We start from the raw sequence: 25,365 nt of genomic DNA, 5'->3' as shown, positions 1-25,365 counted from the left end.
GCTCTTACTTCTTGGAGCATTTTCATAATTGCTACTTTAAAAATCTTTATCAGGTCTAGTAGTCTTTTGGTGCACTCTTTAGAGTTTTCCAAGTATAACATCATAGCATCAGCAAAGAGAGATAACTTGATGTCCTCTTTTCCTATTTGGATGCCTTTTATGTCTTTCCTTTGCCTGATTGTTCTGGCTAGGACTTCTAGCACTATGTTGAAAAGAAGTGGTGAGAGTGTATGTCCTTGCCTTGTTCCAGTTCTTAGGAGGAATATTTTCAGCTTTTGCCCATTCAGTATGATGTTGACTGTGGGTCTGTCATAGGCAGCTCTTATAATTTTGAGTTATGTTCTCTTGACACTGAATTTGTGGAGGGTTTTTTTAAGTATCATGAAGGGATGTTGGATTTTATTGAACATTTTTCTACTTCTATTAAGATGATCATATCATTTTTGTTTTAATTTTATTTATGTAGTGAATCACATTTATGGGTTTGTGTATATTTCCTGACATCCCAGGAATAAATTCACTTGATCATGGTGAATTAACTTTTTGGTGTGCAAAGTCTCATGATATAATGTCAACATACAAAAATCAGTAACATTTCTATACACCAGTAATGTTCAAGCTGAGAACCAAATCAAGAACACGATCCAAGGCCAGGCACACACCTGTAATCCCAGCATTTGGGGAAGCCACAATGGGAGGATCACTTGAGCCTAGGAGTTTGAAATTAGCCTGGGCAACATAACAAGACCCCATCTCCTCCTCTTCCTCCTCCTCCTCCTCCCCCCGTCCTCCTCCTCCTTCTTCTTCTTCCCCTTCTCCTCCTCCTCCTCCTCCTTCTTCTTTTTCTTCTTCTTCTTCCTCTTCTTCTTCTTCTTCTTCTTCTTCTTCTTCTTCTTCTTCTTCTTCTTCTTCTTCTTCTTCTTCTTCTTCTTCTTCTTCTTCTTCTTCTTTGAACGCTGTTCTATTTACAATGGCCATATGCACACATAAATAAAATATTTAGGAATACATCTAACCATGGAGGTGACAGATCTCTACAAGGAGAACTACAAAACACTGCTGGAATAAATCACAGATGACACAAACAAATGAAAAGCATTCTATGCTCATGAATTGGAGATCAATATTGTTAAAATGTTTATACTCCCCAAAGCAATCTACAGATTCAATGTGTTCCTATCAAATTACCAATGTCATATTTTACAGATTTAGAAAAAACTATTTTGAAATTCATGTGGAACCAAAACAAAGCCTGAAGAGCCAAGGCAAACCTAATTTAAAAAATAAAGACAGAGACATCACATTACCTGACTTCCAACTATACTTCAAGGCTACAGTAACGAAAACAGCATGGTACTTATAACAAAACAAAACAAAACAAAACAAACATATAGACCAATGGTATGGAAGTAGAGACCCCTGAAATAAAGCCACACACCTACAACCAACTTATCTTCAACATGCTTGACAAAAATAGTGGGCAAAGGATACCCTATTCAATAAATGGTGCTGGGAAAATTGGCTAACCATATGCAGAAGAATGAAATTGGATCATTACCTCTCACCATACAAAAATTAACTCAAGATGGATTAAAGACTTAAACATAAGACCTCAAACTATAAAAATCCTAGAAGAAAACCTAGGTTAGGACCTCAAACTATAAAAATCCTAGAAGAAAACCTAGGAGATACTCATCTAGACGTTGGCTTAGGCAAAGAATTTATGACTAAATCTTCAAAAGCAAATGCAACAACAACAAAAAAAGGAAAAATTGGGGCCTAATTAAACTAGAGAACTTCTGCACAGCAAAATAAATTATCAACAGAGTAAACAACATACAGAATGGGAGAAAATACTTGCAAACTATGCATCTGACAAAGGACTAATATCAGAATCTATAAGGAACTTAAATAAATCAGCAGGGAAAAAAATAATCCCATTAAAAAGTGGGCAGAGGACATGAATGGGTACTTCTTGAAAGAAGACATACAAGTGGCCAACAAACATGAAAAAATGCTCAAATCATTAAGCATCAGTGAGAAGCAAATCAAAACCACAATGAGATGCTGTCTTAAACCAGTCAGAATGGCTATGATTAAAAAGTGAAAAAATAACAGATGTTGGCCAGGTTGCAGAGAAAATGGAACACTTATACACTGTTGATAGGAATGCAAATTAGTTCAGTCACTGTTGAAAGGAGTTTGGAGATTTCTCAAAGAACTTGAAACAGAACTACCATTCAACCCAGCAATCCCTTTACTGGGTATATACTCAAAGGAATATAAATCGTTCTACCAAAAAGGCATTTGCACTTGTATGCTCATTGCAGTGCTACTTACAATGGCAAAGACACTTAATCAACTTAAGTGTCCAACAGTGGTGGATTGGATAAAGAAAATGTGGTACATATGCACCATGCAATAATGCACACCATAACAAACAATCAACTCATGTCCTTTGCAGCAGCATGGATGCAGCTGGAAGCCATTATCCTAAGTGAACTATTGCAGAAATAGAAAACCAGGCTGGGTGTGCTGGCTCACGCCTTTAATCCCAGCACTTTGGGAGGCAGAGGCAGGCAGATTACTTGAAGTCAGCAGTTCAAGACCAGCCTGGCCAATACTGCAAAACCCCATCTCTACTAAAAATCCAAAAATTAGCCAGGTGTGGTGGTGCGCACCTGCAGTCCCAGCTACTCTGGAGCCTGAGGCAGGAGAATCACCTGAACCCAGAAGGTAGTAGAGGCTGCGGTGAGCAGAGATTGCACCACTGCACTCCAGCCTGGGTGGCAGAGTGAGACTCCATTAAAAAAAAAAAAAAGGAAAAGAAAACCAAATACCTTATAAGTGGAAGCTAAACCTTGGGTACATATAGACACAAAGATGGGCATAATAAACACCAGATATTCCAAAAAGGGAGTAGGGAGGGATAAAAGTTTAAAAACCACCTATTGGTTATTGTGCTCAGTACTTGGGCAATGGGATCATTAGAACCCCAAACCTCAGTATCAGCATCATGCAATATGCCCATGTAACAAACCTGCACTTGTACTCCCTAAATCTAAAAACAAAACAACAACAAAAAACTTTATCAGATAAATCCTACATGTATGTCATCTTGGCATTGGTATCTGATGATTATCTTTTCCCATGCAAGATGGAGATTTCCCTGGTTCTTCATATGCTGATTGCTTTTGAATTGTATCCTGGACATTTTGAATATTATGATACAGAATTCTGGGTATTTGTTTTGTTTTAACAGACAATAAACCAATGGGTTCAGGTACAAGTTCCAACCAGTTTTCTGTGGTTTCAATGTAATTTCTTATTTCAGAGCCTATTCAGTGCTATTCAAATCTGTCTTGCATGCTTACCACACAGTGGCTAGTCTGGGACCTTGGCAGTGTTCTATGCTATATCTGTACTTCAGTTCTTAAAATCAATGGTATGCTCTTTAGGGTCAGATCCGTGCATGTGCCACTTCGAAGTGAGCCCAGGAGCAATTTTGTAGAGCTGCTTCCTGATCTCCTCCCTTATAGAAATCTCCCTAGTACTTTCTGATTATCTGGGGCTCCCATTTTGGTTCTCCAACCAGAAAGTTGGGATTATTTTTATTCACTCAATGGTACATGCACTTTTTGCAACTACACTGATATCCAGAGCCAAGCACAGAAAGAAAGAAGAAAAAAGCAGTGGAGGTTTGTCTCACCCTCTGAAGATCACAGCTCTTCTATCAGAGGAAAGTTTCCCTCTCTTAGCATTTTAGATTCTTGTAGGCCTCACTGTCACCACCATTGCTGACATTGCCATGCCACCATGGAATTTCCTAGGGGTTGAGTATGAGAGAGTGGAGAAAAGAAAAAAAGAAAAATATGCTTTTCCCACATGTTCTGAGCCTTAGGAGACCCTTGGCTTGTCCTTGAGGTCCCTCTGCCCATGCAAATGCCCACGCAAATGCCCACATTTAGATTTTGTGTTGCTTTGGCCGGGCACCTAGCTCACGCCTGTAATCTCAGCACTTTGGGCCACGGCAGGCGGATCACCTGAGGTCAGGAGTTCTAGACCAGCTTGGCCAACCTGGGGAAACCCTGTCTCTACTGAAAATACAAAAATTAGCCAATCATGGTGGCGGGTGCCTGTAGTCCCAGCTAGTCAGGAGGCTGAGGCAGGAGAATCACTGAACCTGGGAGGCGGAGGTTGCAGTGAGCCAGGATCGTGCCGCTGCACTCCAGCCTGAGCAACAGAGCGAGACTCTGTCTCAAAATAAGTAAGTAAGTAAGTAAGTAAATAAATAAATAAATAAATAAATAAATAAATAAATTTTGTGTTGCTTAGAGTTCAACTGGGTATATAAAAGGGAAAAAATGGTAAACCCACCATAAGTTTTATGGTACTTTAAATTCTGGTCTTCTTTGCCAGTCACCAGCTACCATGTAATTTTTGGAGTCCTCAAATAGCTGTATTCAGCATAGAGTATGTTTACTCCATTTTCCCCAGAATCAGACACTTTTATCTTGTTTGAGCCACTGAATTATTATTATTTTTTTTTAATTTTTATTTCTATAGTTTTTGGGGGAACAAGTGGTTTCTGGCTACATGGATACTTTTTTTAGCAGTGATTTCTGAGATTTTGGTGCACACCTCACATGAACTGTGTACACTGGACCTAATTTTTTTTTTTTTTTGGAACAGTGTCTCACTCTGTCACCCAGATTGGAGTGCAGTGGCACAATCTTGGTCCACTGCAACCTCCACTCCCAGGTTGAAGTGATTCTTGTGCCTCAGCCGCCCAAGTAGCTGGGATTACAGGGTTGTGCCACCACACCCTGCTCATTTTTGTAGTTTTAGTAGAGATGGGGTCTTACCAAATTGGCTAGGCTGGTCTCAAACTCCTGGCCTCAATTGATCCACCCACCTCGGCCTTCCAAAGTGCTGGGATTATAGGCAATAGCTACCACACCCAGCTCCAATGTGTACTCTTTTATCACTCACCCCCTTCCCACCTTGCCTGCCCTCACCCTGCCCGTGAGTTTCTAAAGTCCATTGTATCATTCTCATGCCTTTGCATCCTCATAGCTTAGTTCCCACTTGTAAGTGAGAACATATGATATTTGGTTTTCCATTCCTGAGTTACTTAACTTAGAATAATGCTCTCCAACTTCATCCAGGTTGCTGCATTATTTCATTCCTTTTTATGGCTGAGTAGTATTCCATGGTGTATATATACCACATTTTCTTTATTCATTTGTTGGTTGATGGGCATTTAGGCTGGTTCCATATTTTTGCAATTGCAAATTGTGCTGCTATAAACATGTGTGTGCAAGTGTCTTTTCTGTATAATAACTTCTTTTCCTCTGGGTAGATACCTAGTAATGGGATTATTGGATCAAATGGTAGTTCTCCTTTTATTTCTTTAAGGAATCTCCATACTGTTTTCCATAATGGTTGTACTAATTTACATTTCCACCAGCAGCGTAAACTGTTCCCTTTTTACCACATCCATGCCAACATCTATTATTTTTGACTTTTAAATTATGGCCGTTCTTGCAGGAGTAAGGTGGCATCTCATTGTGGTTTTAAGTTGCATTTCCCTGCATTTGTGATACAGTTCCCTGCATTAGTGATATTGAGCATTTTTTCATAAGTTTCTTGGCCATTTGTACACCTTCTTTTGAGAATTGTCTATTCATGTCCTTTGCCAACTTTTTGATAGGACTATTTATTTTTTTCTTGCTGATTTGTTTGAGTTCCTTGTAGATTCTGGATATTAGTTCTTTGTCAGATGCATAGTTTGCAGATATTTTCTTCTACTCTGTTGGTTTACTCAGCTGATTATGTCCTTTACTGTGCAGAGCTTCTTAGTTTAATTAGGTCCCATCTATTTTTGTTTTTGTTGCATTTGCTTTTGGTTCTTGGTCACAAACTCTTTGCCTAAGCCAATGTCTAGAAGAGTTTTTCTGATGTTATATTCTAGAGTTTTTATGGTTTCAGAACTTAGATTTAAGTCTTTGATCCATCTTGAGTTGATTTTTGCATAATGTGAGAAATGAGAATCTGGTTTCACTCTTCTACATGTGGCTTGCCAATTATCCCAGCACCATTTGTTGAATAGGGTGTCCTCTCCGCACTTTATGTTTTTGTTTGCTTTGCCAAAGATCAGTTGGCTGTTAAGTATTTGGCTTTTTTTCTGGGTTCTCTGCTCTGTCCTATTGATCTATGTGCCTATTTTTATACCAGTACCATGCTGTTTTAGTAAGTATAGCCTTGTAGTATAATTTGAAGTCAGGCAACGTGATACCTTCAGATTTGTTGTTTTTATTTAGTCTTGCTTTGGCTATGTGGGCTCTTTTTTGTTCTATATGAATTTAAGGATTGTTTTTTCTAGTTCTGTGAAGAATGATGATGGTATTTTGATGGGAATTACACTGAATCTCTAGATTGCTTTTGTTGTATAGTCATTTTCACAATAGTGAACTACCCATTTATGAACATGAAATGTGTTTCCATTTGTTTGTGTCATCAATAATTTCTTTTAGCAGTGTTTTGTAGTTTTCCTTGTAGAAATCTTTCACCTCCTTGGTTAGATATATTCCTAAGCATTTTATTTTATTTTATTTTTTTGAAGCTGTTGCAAAGGAGATTGAGTTCTTTATTTGATTCTCAGCTTGGACGTTGCTGGTGCATGGCAGTACTACTGATTTGTGTACATTGATTTTTGCATCCTGAAACTTTACTGAATTAATTTATCAGATCTAGGAGCTTTTTGGATGAGTCTTTAGGGTTTTCAAGGTAAACGATCATATTGTCAGCAAACAGTGACAGTTTGACTTCCTCTTTACTGATTTGGATGCCCTTTATTTCTTTCTCTTGTCTACTCTGGCTAGGACTTCCAGTACTATGTTGGAGAGGAGTGGTGAGAGTGGGTATCCTTGTCTTGTTCCAGTTCTCAAAGGGAATGCTTTCAACTTTTCCCCATTCAGTATTATGTTGGCTGTGGGTTTGTCATAGATGGCTGTTATTACATTGAGGTATGTCCTTTCTATGTCAATTTTGCTGAAGGTTTTTATCATAAAGCAATGCTAGATTTTGTCAAATGTTTTTTCTGCACTTATTGAGATGATCATATAATTTTTGTTTTTAATTCTGTTTATGTGGTGTATCACATTTATCAACTTGCAGATGTTAAACCATCCTTGCATTCCTGGTAGAAAACCCACTTAATCATGATGTATTATCTTTTTGATATGTTGTTGGATTCAGCTAGCTAGTATTTTGTTGAGGATTTTTGCATCTATGTTCATCAGGGATATTGATCTGTTTTTTTTGTTGTTGTTGTTATGTCCTTTCCTGGTTTTGGTATTAGGTGATACTGGCTTCATAGAATAATTTAGGGAGGATTCCCTCTTTCTTTATCTTTTGGAATACTTTCAGTAAGATTGGTTCCAATTCTTCTTTGAACGTCTGATAGAATTCAGCTATGAATCCATCTGGTCCTGGACTTCTTTTGTTGGCATTTTTTAGATTACTGTTTTGATCTTGCTACTTGTTATTGGTCTGTTTGGGGTTTCTATTTCTTCCTTATTTAGTCTAGGAGGGTTGTATATTTCCAGAAATTTATTAATCTTCTCTAGATTTTCTAGTTTGTGTGCATGAAGGTGTTCACAGTAGCCTTGAATGGTCTTTTGTATTTCTGTGGTATTGATAGTAATATCTCCTGTTTTGTTTCTAATTAAGCTTATTTGGATCTTCTCTCTTCTTTTCTTGGTTAATCTCGCTAATGGTCTATCAATTCTGTTTATCTTTTCAGAGAATCATCTTTTTATTTTATTTATCTATTGTATTTTGTTTGTTTGTTTCAGTTTCATTTAGTTCTACTCTGTTCTTTGTTATTTCTTTTCTTCTGCTGGGTTTGGGTTTGTTTTGTTCTTGTTTCTCTAGTTCCTTGAGGTGTAACATTAGATTGTCTATTTGTGCTCCTTCAGACTTTTTGATGTAGGCATTTAATGCTAATGAACTTTCCTCTTAGCATCACTTTTGCTGTATCCCAGAGGTTTTGATAAGTTAGTTGTGTCACTATTATAGTTCAGTTCAAAGAATTTTTAAATTCTGTCTTGATTTCATTTTTGACCCAAAGATCGTTCAAGAGTAGATTATTGAATTTCCATGTATTTGTATAGTTTTGAGGTTTCCTTTTGGAGTTAATTTCCAGTTTTATTCCACTGTGGTCTGAGAGGATACGTGATATGATTGTGATTTTCTTAAATTTATTGAGCCTTGTTTTGTGGCCTCAATAAATTTAATGGTCTATCATATAGTCTATCTTGGAGAATGTTGTATGTGCTGATGAAAAGAATGTATATTCTGTAGTTGTTGGGTAGAATGTTCTGTAAATATCTGTTAAGTGGATTTGTTCTAGAGTATAGTTTAAGTCCACTGTTTCTTTGTTGAGTTTCTGTCTTGATGTCCTGTCTACTGCTGTCAGTGTAGTATTGAAGTCCTCCCCACCCTACCTCTGTTATTGTTGCCATCTATCTCATTTATTAGGTCTACTAGTAATTGTTTTATGAATTTGGGACCTTCAGTGTTAGGTGCATATATATTTAGGATTGTGATATTTTCCTGCTGGACTAATCCTTTAATCATTATACAATGCCCTTCTTTGTCTTTTTTTTTTTTTTTTTTTTTAACTATTGTTGCTTTAAAGTCGGTTTTTTTCTGATATAAGAATAGCTTCTCCTGCCCATTTTTGGTTTCCTTTTGCATGGAATTTCATTTCCCCACTTTACCTTAAGTTTATGTGAATCCTTATGTGTTAGGTGAGTCTCTTGGGGACAGCAGATACTTGGTTGGTGGATTTTTATTCATTTTGCTATTCTGTATCTTTTAAGTAGAACATTTAGGCCATTTACATTCAATGTTAGTATTGAGATGTGAGGTACTGTTCTATTCATCATGCTAGTTATTGCCTAAATACTTTAGTTCTTTTCATTGTGTTATTGTTTCATAGGCTCTGTGAGACTCATGCTTTAAGGTCACTCTGTTTTGGTATACTTTGAGTTTATTTTGCAAGATTTATAACTCCTTTTAGCATTTCTTGCAGCACAGGCTTGGTGGTGGCAAATTCTCTCAGCACTTATTTGTCTGAAAAAGACTTTATCTCTCCTTCATTTATGAAGCTTAATTTTGCTGGATACAAAATTCTTGGCTGACAATTATTTTGTTTAAGGAGGGTAAAGATAGAACCCCAGTCCCTTCTGGCTTGTAAGACTTCTGCTGAGAAATCACCTGTAAATCTAAAAGGTTTTCCTTTCTACGTTACCTGATGCTTTTGTCTCACAGTTCTTAAGATTCTTTCCTTTGTCTTGACTTTAGATAACCTGATGACTCTGTGCCTACATGATAAATCTTTTTGTGATAAATTTTCCAGGAGTTCTTTGAGGTTGAGGTTCTTGTATTTGGATGTCTAGATCTCTAGCAAGGCCAGGAAGTTTTCCTCAATTATTCCCTCAAATAAGTTTTCCAAACTTTCAGATTTCTCTTCTTCCTCAGGAACACCAATTATTCTTAGGTCTGGCTATTTAACATAATCCCAAATTTCTTGGAGGCTTTGTTCATTTTTTAAAATTCTTTTTTCTCTTCAAGGTGTGAAGTTCTTTCTTCTGCTTGTTCTAGTCTATTGTTGTAACTTCCCAGTACATTTTGTATTTCTCTAAGTGTATCTTTGATTTCCAGAAGTTGTGATTTTTCTTTATGATATCTGTTTCTCTGGAGAATTTTTTAATCCATGTCCTGTATTTTTAAAAAATTTTCTCTAAGTTGGTTTTCACCTTTCTCTGGGATCTCCTTGAGTAGCTTAATAATCAACCTGCTGAATTCTTTATTTGGCAATTCAGAGATTTCTTCTTGGTTTTGATCCCTTGCTGGGGAGCTAGTTGATCTCTTAGGGTGTTATAAAACCATGATTTGTCATACTACCAGAATTACTTTTCTGGTTCCTTCTCATTTGGTTACACTATTTCTTAAAATTGTTCTTGGATTTATTTTTGAATGGATTGTGGTTTTTCATTTTTTGTTTTGTGGTTGTTGTTGTTGATCTCTTAAGGATAGGACTTTAATGTTTATTTTAGCCTAATTTGATTCTTGGTGCTTATAGGGGTGAAGACTCTGTATGAGATCTTCAGTTAGAGAGAGTTTTTGTGTGCTTAATTTCCCCAACGCTGGTTGTAGTAATTATATTCTTGGTGTGTGGGCAAGTTCACTGTCTCCTATGGAGTTGGAATGGCAGGGATCTCTTGAAACTTACCTTGTTCTCTTGTGTTGTATACTTTATTTATTTATTTATTTAATTTAAAAAATTTTTTCCTGGTGTTTTATTTACTGAGTTGATGATTCAGGCTTCAGGCCATCAGGAGGTAACCCTGGGTATGCACCAGTTATGACTAAGGCGGGTAGGTAGATGTAATATCCAGTGAAGGGCCAAGGTCCCAGCCTTGATGAAGGTGGCTGAGGGAGCACTGAATTAGATGTACTGGGGTTTTATCAGGATGAAGAGTGGGAGTTACTTCAGTTCCCCTGCCAGGTCATCAAGAAAACTGTTCACCTCACAGCCTCACTCTTGTCCTGGTGTTTCAGCTATTCAGATTGGACAGGTACCTCTTTTCTCTGTACGTAGGGAGGAATTGTGACTCTGCCTCTCTTGCAGGCCTGAATCTGGGGTGTGGTCCTCCTGTGGGGCTGCACTCACTCTGGATTGTTCCAGAAACACTGTCTACAGGTGCCTCCATGTTGCGTTTCTGTCGGGGAAGCCCTAGCTGTGTCTGCAGTACAGTGCCAGAGGGGAACAAGGACCTCTTCTCCAGGGCCCTTCATGATCACAGAGGCCACTTGCCTGTTGGGGTATAGGTTCAGACTTTCCCTACTGTACCCAGCGCTGCAATTGTGTTTCTGCTGTGAGAAACTTCCCACCAATGGAAAGAACTAAAACTCAAGGCCTGCTGATTCTTTGTCCCACGGGGTAGTCCCTTGATATGGTACTCTCTCCTTTCCCCTAGGGAAGGGGCTTCCTGGGAACTGGACTGAAGTGATTGTTATTGCTCTTTTGGTTTTAGCCACCCAGTGGGGCCATCAGGCTCTGGGCTGGTGCCTGGGATTTTCTGCAGAGCCCTGTGATGAGCCATGAATACCAACACTTGTTCTAGTGGAAGTGGCAAGGGAGTGAAGTAGACTCTGAGAATCCTTGGTTGTAGATATGCTTAGTGTGCTGGCTTTCTGAAATGCTGGTTATGCATTTGTCACATGGACAGACTCAGGGCCTCTGGTTAGCCAGGACAATGCAGGCAGTGGTATTAACTGTCATTTTCTCCTTCCTGGGAGCAGGGTCGATATGCTATGAGTTGCTGTAATGGCCTGAGTTGGTTGGCCTCCAACCTGGAGGTGGCACTTTCAAGAGAGCACCCGCTGCAGTATTAGCAGTGGGATTTGAGTTTGCCCTAAGTTGGCCAGGGGAGGTATTCTGGTTACCACATAATGGGCGGGGCCATGAAACCTCCAAGAGTTTGTGTCTTTTATGTTCAGCTACTAGGGCAAGTAGAGAAAAACCATCAGGTTGGGGCAGGATTAGGTGGGTCTTGGTGGGACTCTCCTTGGGCAGGGCCACTGTGGGGGATGAGGGTTGGTTCTCAGGCCAATGGGGTTATGTTTCAGAGGTGAGAATGGCTGCCTCTGCTTAGCAGTATTGCTTGCCAGGGAAGTTGGGAATAGCCGGTAGTGCAAGGCCTCACCTACCTCCCACGCAATTGGTGAAGCTGGCCTTGCTGCCTCAGTGCCCCACTAACAGTGCCAAGTTCAGATCCAGGCAGCCTGTGCATGCGAAACTCAGACCTTGCCCCAGGCCATAAGCTACCTTACTGAGCAAGCAAGCTTGGCTTTCAGGCCTCACTCTTCCCCATCTACCCACAATGTCAGCTGTGGCTCCTGCCCTCATATCTGCAGCAGTTTCTATTTGCCCCCTGGATTCTGCTCAAAAAAGTTAGTGCCAATCCAAATCATTGCACAATCCAGTCAGAAGCTTCTTACACTCTATGACCCCTCCCTAATTCTACTGGCTGCCTTCCCTGAGGGCTCCTGTGAGATATAGTCAGGGATGGCCTCCCTGGGCTTGAGCAGGAGAATGGCAGTGCCTATAAGGCTCTTCCTGCTGTTGCTTTTACTTTTATATTTTGCACAGCTCCCTACATCCATTCCAGCTCTAGGTAAGGTTAAACCTTTAACCTGTGATCTGTATTTTCAGATTCCCTAGTAGGGATGTGTGTTTAGAGGCAGTTTTCCCCCTTAACACTTTGGGAACTCACAGTTTTTTTGCCTGTCTCATGGAATTTGCAGTGGTATGTCACTTATTTCAAAGGATCTGTGAATTCTTTCAGTTTTCCTGGGATAGTCCTGCGGTGATTCTTGGAGGAAAAGCTTGTGGTGTGAGTCTCCACATGCTTTTCTGTACATCCAAATGAGAGCTGCATGTTAGCTCTGTCTCCTATCTGCCATCTTCCCCGCCACTCACCACTGAATTATTGTTTTTCTTTTTTTTTTTTGTTATGCCAGCTAGGCTCGTTGTAACTTATTGAGTTCATTCCCCATCAATTTGGTCTTGCTGTCTTAGTCCATTTTTTGTTGCTTAGAATACCTGAAACTGGGTAATTTATAAAGGAAATAAATTTATTTCTTACAGTTATGGAGGCTGAGAATTCCAAGGTCAAGGATGAGGAATTTCTTGCTAGTGGGGATTCTCTGCAGAGCCCTGAGGTGGTGCAGGGCATCATGTGGTAAGGGAGCTGAGCACAGTAGGTTAGGTCTCTCTTGCTTTGCTTATAAAGCCACTAATGCCACACCCATGACAACACATTTACTTATTAATCCATGAGTGGATTAATTCCATGAGTGGATTAATCCACTGATGAAGGCATAGCCCTCAGGATCCAGCGGCCTCTTAAAGGCTCTACTTCTCAATACTGCCACATTAGAGATTAGGTTTCAACATGAGATTTGGAGAGGACAAACAATCAAACCATAGCACTTACACTGCATCTACTCTGCACTCTTTTAGCCCTGGATCAATCCTAGAACCCACCTTCCTGCCCTCGATATTCAGGATGATGTGCTAGACTGGAAACAATTCATCCAACCATGTGGGCTGGTGGTCTTTCACTTGTTAAATATCTCTACATAACTCCTTTCCCCTTCTTCACACAAGTTCCTATTAATGTTTGTATTGCTCCTCAAGACCCTTACTGCCATCCTCTCACTCTTTCAGAAAATGTCTTTACTGCCTGCTTCTCAGAGAAAATGTAGCTACTAAGTAGCTTCTTACCGCTCACCTGTAGATATGTTTATTCATGTGTCTTCCCTCTTGTTTTAAATAGAGACATCCTTTCTCTCCTCCTGTCAAAGAGATATTGTTTCCAGGTGTCGTGGCACATATCTGTAGTCACAGTTACTTGGGGGCTGAGGTGGGAGGATTCCTTGAGCCCAGGTGTTCAAAACCAGCCTGGCCACCTAGCAAGACACCGTCTTAAAAATCATGTTACTTGGACACGGGAAGGGGAACATCACACACCGGGTCCTATTGTGGTGAGGTGGTAGGGGAAGGGATAGCATTAGGAGATATACGTAATGTAAATGATGAGTTAATGGGTGCAGCACACCAGCATGGCACATGTATACACACGTAACAAACCTGCATGTTGTGCACATGTACCCTAGAACTTAAAGTATTAAAAAAAGAATCATCTGTTACGGTTAATTTTAGGTGTCAACTTGACTGTACTAAGGGATACCTAGGTGCTGGTAAAGCATTATTTCTGGGTGTGTTGGTGAGGGTGTTTCCAGAGGAAATTGGTGGAGTTGGTGGACTGAGTGGAACAGATCTGCCCTCAATGTGAACAGGCACCATCCAATCATCTGGGGTCCCAGATAGAACAAAAAGGTAGAGGGAAAGGCAAATTAACTTTCTCTCTCAGAGCTGGGACGCTCTTCTTTTGCTACCAGATGTCAGAACTCCAGGTTTTCTGGCCTTTGGACTCTGAGACTTGCACCAGTGGCTCCCTGGGTTCTCAGGCCTTCAGCCTCAAATTGAGAGTTACATCATTGGCTTCCCTGGTTCTGAGGCTTTTGGACTTGGACTGAGCCATGCTACCAGCATCCCAGGGTCTCCAGCTTGCAGACTGCAAATTATGGAACTTCTCAGCCTGCATAATTATGTGAACCAACTATCCCAATAAATTCCATCTTATTTGTCTATCTATCTATCTATCAATCAATCATAAATCATCTATCTATCTATCTATCTTTATCATGACTCCCAGAGTTGACAACCCATCTGTGACACAGCCTCAGGAGGTCCTGAGGACATGTGCCCAAGGTGGTCAGGGTACAGCTTGCTTTCATACATTTTAGGGAGACATGAGACATCAATCAATATGTGTAAAATATACATTGTTTCTGTCTGCTAAGGTGGGACAACTCACGCTTCCAGGTCAGAAGTAGAAAAAAAGACAAAAGCTTGAATTCTTTTGAGCCCTCTACTGAATACACAACTTACTCAGGCTCAGTGAATCTGCATTTTCACATAAACAATAGGGCAGAAGAAGGAATCAAATATGCATCTGTCTCAGGTGAGCCTCAGAGGCATGACTGGGATGACTTTGAGTTCTGTCTGTTCTTTGTCCACAAGGAATTTCCTTGTGGGAAATTGTGAGGGAAGTATGTAGCTTTTTATGTTTGTGGCTATCTTATTTAGGAATAAAATGGGAAGCAAGTTTGCCTGACACAGTTCCCAACTTGAGTTTTCTCTTGCCTTAATGATTTTGGGGTCCCAATATTTATTTTCTTTTCACACTATTCTCTTTCTCTCTCGGTCTCTCTCTCTCTCTCTCTCTCTCTCTCTCTCTCGTTGGTTCTGTCTGGAGAATGCTGACTAATACAGCCTCCTATTCTTCAATGTATAACATAGAAAGTCTATATCTTATTTCAAGTATTACAAAACTTTTCTAATATTCCTCTGGTATTAGTCAGGGTAATCTAGCAGGTATAATAATGTATTAGTCCATTCTTGTACTACTATAAAGCACTACCTGAAAATGGGTAATTTATGAAGAAAAGAGGTTTAATCAACTCACAGTTCTGTAGGCTGCACAGGAAGCATGACTGGGAGTCCTCAGGAAACTTACAATCATGGTGGAAGGTGAAGGGGAAGAAGGCACATCTTCACAGGGTAGAACAGGACAGAGTGCGAAGCAGAAGGTGCCACATACTTTTAAACAACCAGATCTCATGAGAATTTTATCATGAGACAGCACTGGGGGATGGTGCTAAACCATTAGAAACCACCCCCATGATGCAATCACCTCCCACCAGGCCCCACCTCCAACACTGGGGATTACAAATCAACATGAGATTTGGGTGGGGACACAGAGCCAAACCACATCAAATAATATCTAGATCCCTTAGACTTACCAGAATAAAAATTTATTTTGTACTCATGAAAAGTTCAGTAAATGTGTTCTTAGTTGGGTGGCTCTTCTGGGCACCTCATGTCTGATTCAGGGATCCAGGTCCCTTCCATCTTGTCACTCAACCATCTTTAACACAAGGTCTCTAGGTTTGCGGTGGAAGGGAAGACAGCATGAGGTAGGTTCCTTGGATACTTAATCACCTTGGCTCTGAGTGACCTACACACTTTAACTCACATTTCCTCAGCCAGAACTATCACATGGTTCTACCTGGAGATAGCTGAGAAATGTCATCCTGTGTTGAGCAAATGATTCCCAACATTGAATCTACATTGTAGTAGGAAGCCCAAATCTTCAGTGGTCAGCTGGCTATTTCAGCTATACTTTTTACCTCTGGACTTACCACACATATCCATCCATATGGAATCCATAGTAATCTTTCCTAACACAGATATGAGTTTGTCACTTCCCCATTTAGTACTCATCAGTGACTTCCCCCTGCCCACTGAATGAAGTCTAAACCCTCTATCAAGGCATTCAAGACCATTTTGGATTTAGCCTTTCCAGCCCCATCTTCTGTAGGGTCTTAGGCACTAGTCCCACCAACTGCTTCCAGTTCCCGGAAGCTACCTACTTAGCTTTATTTAATACATTAACACACGGTTATTCATTTTTCTGAAATGTCCTCTTTGCTGTGTCTAGTGGGCAAACTTCTACTCTGTTTCAAAAGCCAGTATAAGCAGCTTTTTTCTGTGGCCTGCTCCTTAAGTATTGTTGATCATTTAGTTCCTCTGTCACCACTGAGGTTTTGGCACACCTCTATGGTAGGACCCTTATGCTGAGTTGCAATTGTATTTTCATCTATCTGTCTATTTCTCTCTATGAGCTCCTTGAGAACTGGGACCATGACTTGCTATCTTTGTATCTCCAGTGCCTAATATAGTGTCTGCCACATGATGGATGCTTAATAAATGTTGATGTAATGAAAGAATAATTAAATGAATGAATAAATAAGTGATGTACAATTTAAAATATTTCTTATACTTAAATTTCAGTTTAATATTTATTCAATATTTTAAGATTCTTAGACAAAAGTATGAGCTGCACTATATTTTCTGTGTCTTCTAATGAGGAAGAATGGAAGGCATTAAGTTAAAACCTTACAGAAATGCACTAACATAAATTCTTGATTTGGTGAGGGAGCTTCTTCACAATCAACCAACTTAATGAAAGTGATACAAGAGTAAGCTGAAGCTTACAAGGAGGTTAAAGGGACACAGATTCTTAATGATGCAGAAATAGTAGTGACAGTTTCAATTCTGGGAAGTCAAAGTGTACAGAGAACAATGATAAAGACAGAGAATTTCAGTGATTGAGACAAAAAGCTTGAGGAAACGTTATTTCAGGAAGTAAATTATAATGAAAGGTAAAGAAGGTAACCATGCATCCCTGAACTCTTCCCTCCGGAAACATCAAAACACAACTTAACTATATTTAATATAAATAAATATGAATTAATTGTATTTTGTTAATAATTCTTTGAAAATCACTATCCATCTTTGTTATATATAGTAATTCTCTTTGTCCCCAACTTTTATTCTAGATTCAAGGGGTATGAGTGCAGGTTTATTATATGGGCATATTGCTTGATGCTTAGGTTTGAGGGTATGGATCCCATCACCCAGGTGGTAGCATGGTACCCAACGGGTAGTTTTTCAGTCCACACCCATCCTTCCCTCCCCACTGTGGGAGTCCCCAGTGTTTGTTGTTTCCATCTTTTATGTCCATATGTACTCAATGTTTACCTCACACTTATAAGTGAGAACATGTGTTATTTGGTTTTCTGTTCCTGTGTTAGTTTGCTTAGGATAATGGCCTCCAGTTGCATCCTTGTTTCTGCAAAGGATATGAGTTAGTTCTTTTTTATGGCAGTGCAGTATGCCATAGTCTATATGTACCACATTTTACTTACCCAATCCACTGTTGATCAGCACCTAGGCTAATTCCTTGTCTTTGCTATTGTGAATAGTGCTGCAATGAACATACGAATTCAAGTGTCTTTTTGGTAGAATGATTTATTTCCCTTTGGGTATATACCAAGTAATGGGATTGCTGGATCAAATGGTAGTTCTAAGTTGTTTGAGAAATCTCCAAACTGCTTTCCATAGTAGCTGAACTAAGTTTCATTCCCACCAATAATCTATATAAGTGTTTCCTTTTCTCCACAGCTTCATTAGCATCTGTTATTTTTTGACTTTTTAATAATAGGCATTCTGAATGGTGTGATATGGTGTCTTACTGTGGTTTTAATTTGCATTTCTCTGATGATTAGTGATGATGAGCATTTTTTGATGTTTGTTGGCTGCATGTACATCTTCTTTTGAGATGTGGCTGTTCATTCATTTGCCCATTTTAAATTGGATTATTTGGTTTTTGTTTGTTGATTTGTGTAAGTGCCTTGTAGATTTTGGATATTAGACCTTTGTCAGGTGCATAATTTGTAAATATTTTCTCCCATTCTGTAGATTGTCTGCTTACTCTTATAATTTCTTTTGCTGTGCAGAAGCTCTTTAGTTTAATTCTATTCCAATTGTCAATTGTTGTTATGATTGCAATTGCTTTTGGGAACTTAGCTATATATATATATATATATATATATATATATATATATATTGCCAAAGCTGATGTCAAAAAGACTGTTTCCTAGGTTTTCTTCTAGGAGTTTTATAGTTTGAGGTCTTACATTCAAATCTTTAGTCCCTCTTGAGTTAATTATAGTACATAGTTAAAGGTAGGGCTCCAGTTTTATTTTGCATATGCTTAGCCAGTTATCCTAACACCATTTATTGAACAAGGGTATCCTTTCCCCATTGTTTGTTTTTGTTGACTTTGTCAAAGGTCAGATGGTTGTAGTTGTGCAGTTTTATTTCTGGGTTCTCTCTTCTGTTCCATTGGTCTGTGTCTGTTTTTGTACAAGTACTATGCTGCTCTGGTTACTGCAGCCTTCTAGTATAGTTTGAAGGTAATTCTTTTTTTTATTTTTTTGAGATGGAGTCTTGCTCTGTCACCCAGGCTGGAGTGCAATGGTGCCATCTCAGCTCACTGCAACTTCTGCCTCCCTGGTTCAAGAAATTCTCATGCCTCAGCCTCCTGAGTAGCTGGGATTACAGGCGCCTGCCACCACTCCCAGCTAGTTTTTGTATTTTTAGTAGAAACAGGATTTTACCATGTTTGTCAGGCTGGTCTTGAACTCCACACCTCAGGTGATCCACCTGCCTCAGCCTCCCAAAGTGCTGGGATTATAGGCGTGAGCCACCGGGTCCGGCCTGAAGGTAATTCTTAATAAACATATTAAATTAACCAGCTTATCACTGCATCTCTAACCAGTCTATAAAAGTGGAAGTCACTGTACATTGAAAAACAAACAAAAAACCCAGGCCAGGTGCAGTGGCTCACTCCCATAATCCTAGCATTTTGGGAAGCCGAGGTGGGAGGATCGCTTGAGCACAGGAGTTTGAGACTAACCTGGGCAACATAGGGGGACCTCCATTTCTACAAAAAATTTAAAAAGAAAATTTTTCAGGTATGGCGGCATGCACCTGTGGTCTCAGATACTCAGGAAGCTGAGGTGGGAGCATCACTGGAGCCCGGGAGGTGGAAGCTGCAGTGAGCTGTGATGGTGCCACTGCATTACAGCCTGGAGGAAAAATAAACAACAACACAAATACCCTGAAGCCTGCATTATCTCCTCCAGACCATCTAAGGTATTGTCATAATTTGCATGGTCTCCAACTTGATCTATACTGGGACATTGCCTCCCAGGGTGGGTGGGTTGGGGCTAGTGGGGAGCTGGAGTGAGGCAGGAACCTACTTTACCAAACTGAGATAAGAGTCAGGAAAACTATCCCAGCTGTAGATGCTGGTGCAGAGCAAGAAAGGAGTCTAACACTGTCTCAACCCTCATTTCTGACATTAATTTTGGCAGGACATGTAAGCAACAGTGGGAAGCCTCCCTCTCCATTAATTTGGAGCTAAGAAAAACAAAAGGTCACCTTCTGAGTTGAACTAGTAAAATTCACATGAAATGGATGTGATTAGTCACCTTTTGGAGTAAAGCTAGAGAATATCTGAAATGGTTGGACTTCAGAAGACTGCAATCAATGTAAATGATTTGGGTGTAATCAGAGGCAAGCAGGTCCAGAATATGAACATCATTTAGTAGAAGGCATTTAATCAATTGTATTGTAAGGTGTTGGTGTGGGGGAAGGTTGGACAGAAAAGGAGGTGGCCAGCTTGGACTATGGAAATCCCAAGGAATCATAACCAGGCAGTGTCCAACCAAGCATGGTGTGGAGGAGAGACCCTGCCCTCTATGCCCTCGTGGTTGCTGGAGAAGTTGCTCTGCTGGAGGATGGTAGTGCCTCTTCTGGTCTCTCCTCAACAGTCTGGGTGCCCTTTGCACAGCACCTAGGTTGATTCCTGGTCTTTGTTATTATGAATAATGCTAAAATGAACATAATGAGTGCAAGTGCCTTGTTCACCTGTTGTTGGTTTTCCAGGCGTTCTGATCCTAGGACAGGCTGCCCTGGATGGTGGACATAAGCTTTTCAGTCCCTGGGAGGAAATGTCTCCCATCGTGAGTTTATCAGTTGGTCATGAGGTTAGACTCATGGCTTTGATTAACTTGAGTGACCTCAGATTCTGAAAACTTCTGAGACTTGATGAGGGTAAATGATGGAATTTGGAAAGTGGTCAGTTCCTCAAGGGCATACTACCCGTGAGACCCTGTGGTTGGCAGCGTAGCCTTCTCTTAGAACATGCTGATCTCATCGTCAGTCCCTTTGTGCCTTCAACAGGCACTGTCTACTTAGGTCAATGACTGTCAAACATATCAGACTCAAAATCCTACTTTTAAATGAATGTTTTATTATGTTCTCTTTACTATTCTGAAAAGAAATGCACAAGTAGGCCAAGGCAGGAGAATCACTTGAGTCCAAGAGTTTGAGGCTGCGGTAAGCTATGATCTTGCCACTGCAGGATCCAGCCTGGGTGACAGAATGAGACCCTATCTTTAAGAAAAAGAAATTCACAAGTAATACCACCTCCTACTCATATATATTTTTAAAAGTCATTATTAAAATTAAAAATCTGGTAAAGAGAAATACTTTGTAATAAAATCATGTATATTAGCGAATTCTAATGTTGGGGATGACTAATTGGAAGGCCTAACGAAGTAGTTACTTTGAGATCAGAGTGAAGGTGGCAGAGGCATGTGTAGACAGACAGGTGTGCTGGCAACTCAAATACCAAGAGTGATGTTGCTGTCAGTGAAGTGTGTTTCTGAAATTGTGACTACTATTGGCAGAGTTCCAAACCAAAGTACAGTCTTCCTTGCTTTAAAACTGCAGAGAGGGCCAGACGCAGTGGCTCACGGCTGTAATCCCAGCACTTTGGGAGGCCGAGGTGGGTGGATCATTTGAGGTCAGGAGTTCGAGACCAGTCTGGGCAACATGGTGAAACCCAGTCTCTACTAAAAATACAAAAGTTAGCTGGGCATGGTGGCGTGTGCCTGTAATCCCAGCTACTCTGGAGGTTGAGGCATAAGAATTGCTTGAACCTGGGAGGCGGAGGTTGCAGTAAGCCAAGACTGCACCACTGCACTCCAACCTGGGCAACAGAGCAAGACTGTCTCAAAAAGAAAAAAAAAATGCAGAGAGAGCATGTATGGAAAACAGTGTACATTAAACTTTGCAAAGGTAATCTGTGTTTCTAAGTAAAATGGAATTCCATTTCACACCCAGATAATTATAAACAGGTTTTTCACACAAATGTTCAGTGTGACTTCTGAAGGTTTTACAGGCACAAGAACATTTCTTGGTTGTTGTGCCTGTGCTGCACATGACTGGATAGCTAGCATCCTTGTTTCCTTCTCAGCAAATGCCACCAGTACTACTCCAATAATTATGACAGCCAAAAATGTTCCTTCAAGTGTCTGATATATCCCCTAGGCGGTGGTACCGCTGCTGTTGAGACACTGAATTAAGTGAGCAGGAATCGATATGAGGGTCCAATAATGCAAGTGTGCTGTTTCCCACAGCACACTCATTCCATGGCCTGGATGACAGAAAACCCTGGGTAGCAGAAAGAAGGCAAAGACTGCATGAGAATGGGGCCAAGTGTTAGGTCTAGGGGGGAAGCAATGTTCCAGGCATGACAATATGTCAGAACTTAGGAGGGGAAACCAGGATAACAGTTCACCTCTGGGACTTTGGCCAGCATATGAGTGGGGCCAACACAGAAAGAACTGTGGCTCTGGGCCACATGGATGCCCAGGTTTGTCCTCGGTGCCTGAGATCCCAGATCTGGCTGAAAAGGAAGGATTAGGGGTCAGTGCAGGAGCCTGGAAGCATTGGCTTTGTTCCTAAAATTTGAGTCTGGGGATATGACTTATTTCCAGATTCCTTATGCACAGCCCCACTCAGAAATGCCTCAGTGTCTTGCATGAACTTAAGTCTTCTCAAGTAATAGCAGCAGAGAAGAAAGCAGAGGCAGGAGAGACAACAGCCTCCGTTTATCAGTGCCAATCATGTGACTGAAAAGGGGATGTCTATACCACACCATCTGATTTTCTTACATCAGAGTATTCTTTGTTCTCATTTTAACAGAAATGAATCAACTCATTATTCAAACAAAAATATGTGTTCAAGAGAATAAGAGTTGAATGGTGTTAGCAACCATGTCTCACTCCACCCCACACCAACTCTGTTGGTTTCCTCTGGATGGACACAAAACAGCTGCCTCGAACTCAGATTTGGAGTTCATTTCCACAAGTATGGTCATGAAGGTGTGGCCATGAATTGAGGCAATGCTTATGCTGAATACCACAATTTACATGGGTAAGTAGATAATTATGCTGAGAGCCCAGGCTGAGTCCAGGCACCACAATCCATGCTTTGTAACTCAGAAGCCGAAAAACACTTCCATAAACCCGATATTCCCTGAAGACCTTCTGAACAGGATGATGCCTCATCTCCTGTGCTTCTGATCCCAAAGCCATATCCAAGATAACTATCTAATCTCTGCTCAGGATTCAAACTACTTAATGTTTTTACTCCATTGAGCAGGCTCCTTGGTGGATACAGATTCTGCAAAACAATAATTAAAAAAGCTCTTATCTCATCTATGAGGTTCTATTACTTCATCTGTCCCACATTCATTATAGTAGATGGTCATGAGAAGAACAAGTTCAGCTTTATAGTCCTTAAAGAAATGTATTAGCAAAATTGAGTTTTAAACAAAGAGATAGAGAAGTATTCTGTACATGAGAAAGATTTTCCATTTTAGCATATAAAAAGAGGGAAGGAACTAAAGAAGAAATTATCTGCAATTACAGAACAATCAAGGAGATAGCTGACTTGTCTTCTCTCCCATTCCCATAAGCTTTGATTTAATCATGCTTAAGATATTGCAGAATTACACTCCTGAAGTCCCGAGTCAGTGTGCTGGCCTCTCTGACATCTTCCATCCCTCCACTCTTTCCCATTCTCTCCTGGGGTCTCCTATCTCCCTATGGACAGCTTTCTCCAAGCCTGGCTCTGCCCCTACCCCTTGAGTACATGCCTGGGTAGATTTGAGGGCTACTTGCCTTTTGGGTTTTTCCTTCAGTGCCACAGAGCAACAATTTGATCCCCTAGTAGTTTAAGATCTGAGACACCACTAGAAGTTCCTCTGAACAAAGCATTCTATGAAAAGGAAGGGGATCTACATATATGTGCTAATATATTTATCTCTGCTTTTCTTCTGTGTCCTTTGGATTTTCTTCCTGTGTGTATCTCATTTTAATCAAGATATACTTCCCTGTCCAGAAACCCTTAATAGTTACTTATTGCCCAAAAAAATCAAGTCCAAGTTTGTCAGCAGAGCATTCAAGATCCTCTGTGATTTGCTCCCTCACGTGCATTTCCAACAAATCAACTCTAGCCAGAGTGAGTCTGTATAATTCAGTGCTGAACGTGTAGCCTCTGTAGTCCAGTCCCAGCACAGCCACTTGTGAGCTGTGTCCTCAGGTGAGTTGCTTAACTCTATGCCTCAGTTTCCTCAACTGTGAAGATGGAATAATAATAGTAGTAATTTGAGTTGTGTGTGAAACAAGAGAATTGATAAATGTTGTGGGCTGAGAACAGGGCCTGATCATAATGTACCAATGTACTACTCTCAACACACTTGCACTTTTCTATCTTTGAACATTTTTTCACAGTTACCAGTTTTTGAAATGCTCTTCCCTTCTCTCCACCCCTCTAAATTCTTCCCATCCTTTAAAGTCCTGATCAAATTTTTCTTGCAAAAACTTTCCTCAACTGTTCAATGTACAGTGTTCTTTTCTGTTTATTGTTCTTATGATCTATTCCACAAATTTTGCAAATAATCATTTGTTGCATCATGGAACTTTTTGTATTGCCACCTTGTATGTTAACTTTGAATGTAATTTTGCCTTGTCCCCCACCAACTAGCCTGTGAATTCTTGGAAGCAAGGACTCAGGCCTGTCTTTGTATACCTGGTACATTGTCTTTCCAATAGTGGCTCAATAAATATCTGTTTATTTGACTTATTTGATTCACAGGTTGAATGCAAGTTTGCCAGATGCCTTTGGAAGTGGTGAGCTAAAGGGAGAGTAGAGGAGTTAGAACCCTTGTTATTTGCTTGTAAAATATTTATGTTTCTGTGTAAGATGTTCCATTTCCATCTTGGAAGCACTAGAACTGTCTGATCGGTGGAAATCCACTAGGATGAGATCAGGCGCTGTTTTTGGCCAGAGGGAGAGATTTGGCAGCCAGATGGGCTCTTAGAAGAGCAATTTAACCAGATGCAGAATGGCAGAGGCAGAGTCCCCAGGCCTGGCTATAACACAAAGGGGTCTCCTGAAGCACAGTTGCTTCCACAAAGAAGTTTTGCAAATTCAGGCCTTCCTTCCTTGCTGCTTGATTTTCCCCTGGGTGGAAACCTTTGGCATCTGAGAGGGCCAGGGACAGGTAAGACAGGAAGAAGAGCTAGTGTGTTACTGGGCCAAAGACTTCTGAGTTCTAGTCCAGATTTTTTCCACAACTTCCTGGGTGGCCTTGGACCTTATGTCATCTCCTTAATCTTCAGTTCCCTCATCTATCATGAAGGTGTTGGATCAATACGTAATCTCTACAGTCTCTGCTGACTCTCATAGTCTATCACTCTATGATTTTTCTCATAGTGGAGTCATTAGTATCTACTATGCTGGAGACAGAGACCTCCTTTGCCTGGAATTAATATTCTTCTGGTTGGTGAGATGCAATCAGAACTCTGGCCAGTGGAGCTCAATTGAGTCAGTCCCTAGGGTGCGAGATGATCTCATTTTATGGGGAGTGACCCTGCTTACAACAACTTGGAATCCTTTACCTTCTCCACCACATCTGGGAAAGTAAGGACTTGGGATATATGATAATGAAGAGGGGGCAGGGTAATAATGGGGCAAAGGATTAAACTGGAGCCATATCTGATTATTTGGTCAATTATCCTTGCCTCTAGATTGTCACTGAGGGTTCCCTTTCTGTAGTCCCTGACTGAAGTCACAGTCATTAATGACGGTAGAAGTCCAGGGAGATGAAGCACTGAGGCTTGGTGCCAAGTATGTACAAGTGGTCAGAGACCCCACCCAGGCCTTGGACTTGGCCTTATGGGTACGTTCTCCAGGCCTGCCCCCACCTCCCACTGCCAGAAGGTGCTCCTCCCCCAGCACCCCCCACCCCAGATGTCCTTGGCAGCCTTCCTCAGGTGCTCCTGGCTGCTCTCTGCTCCTGCACCACCTCTCCCTGTCAAGTTAAACCCATAGTA

The sequence above is a fragment of the Macaca nemestrina genome, chromosome 2, assembly GCF_043159975.1.
Source record: "Macaca nemestrina isolate mMacNem1 chromosome 2, mMacNem.hap1, whole genome shotgun sequence".
NCBI lineage: Eukaryota > Metazoa > Chordata > Mammalia > Primates > Cercopithecidae > Macaca > Macaca nemestrina.
This window is presented reverse-complemented; position numbering follows the sequence as displayed.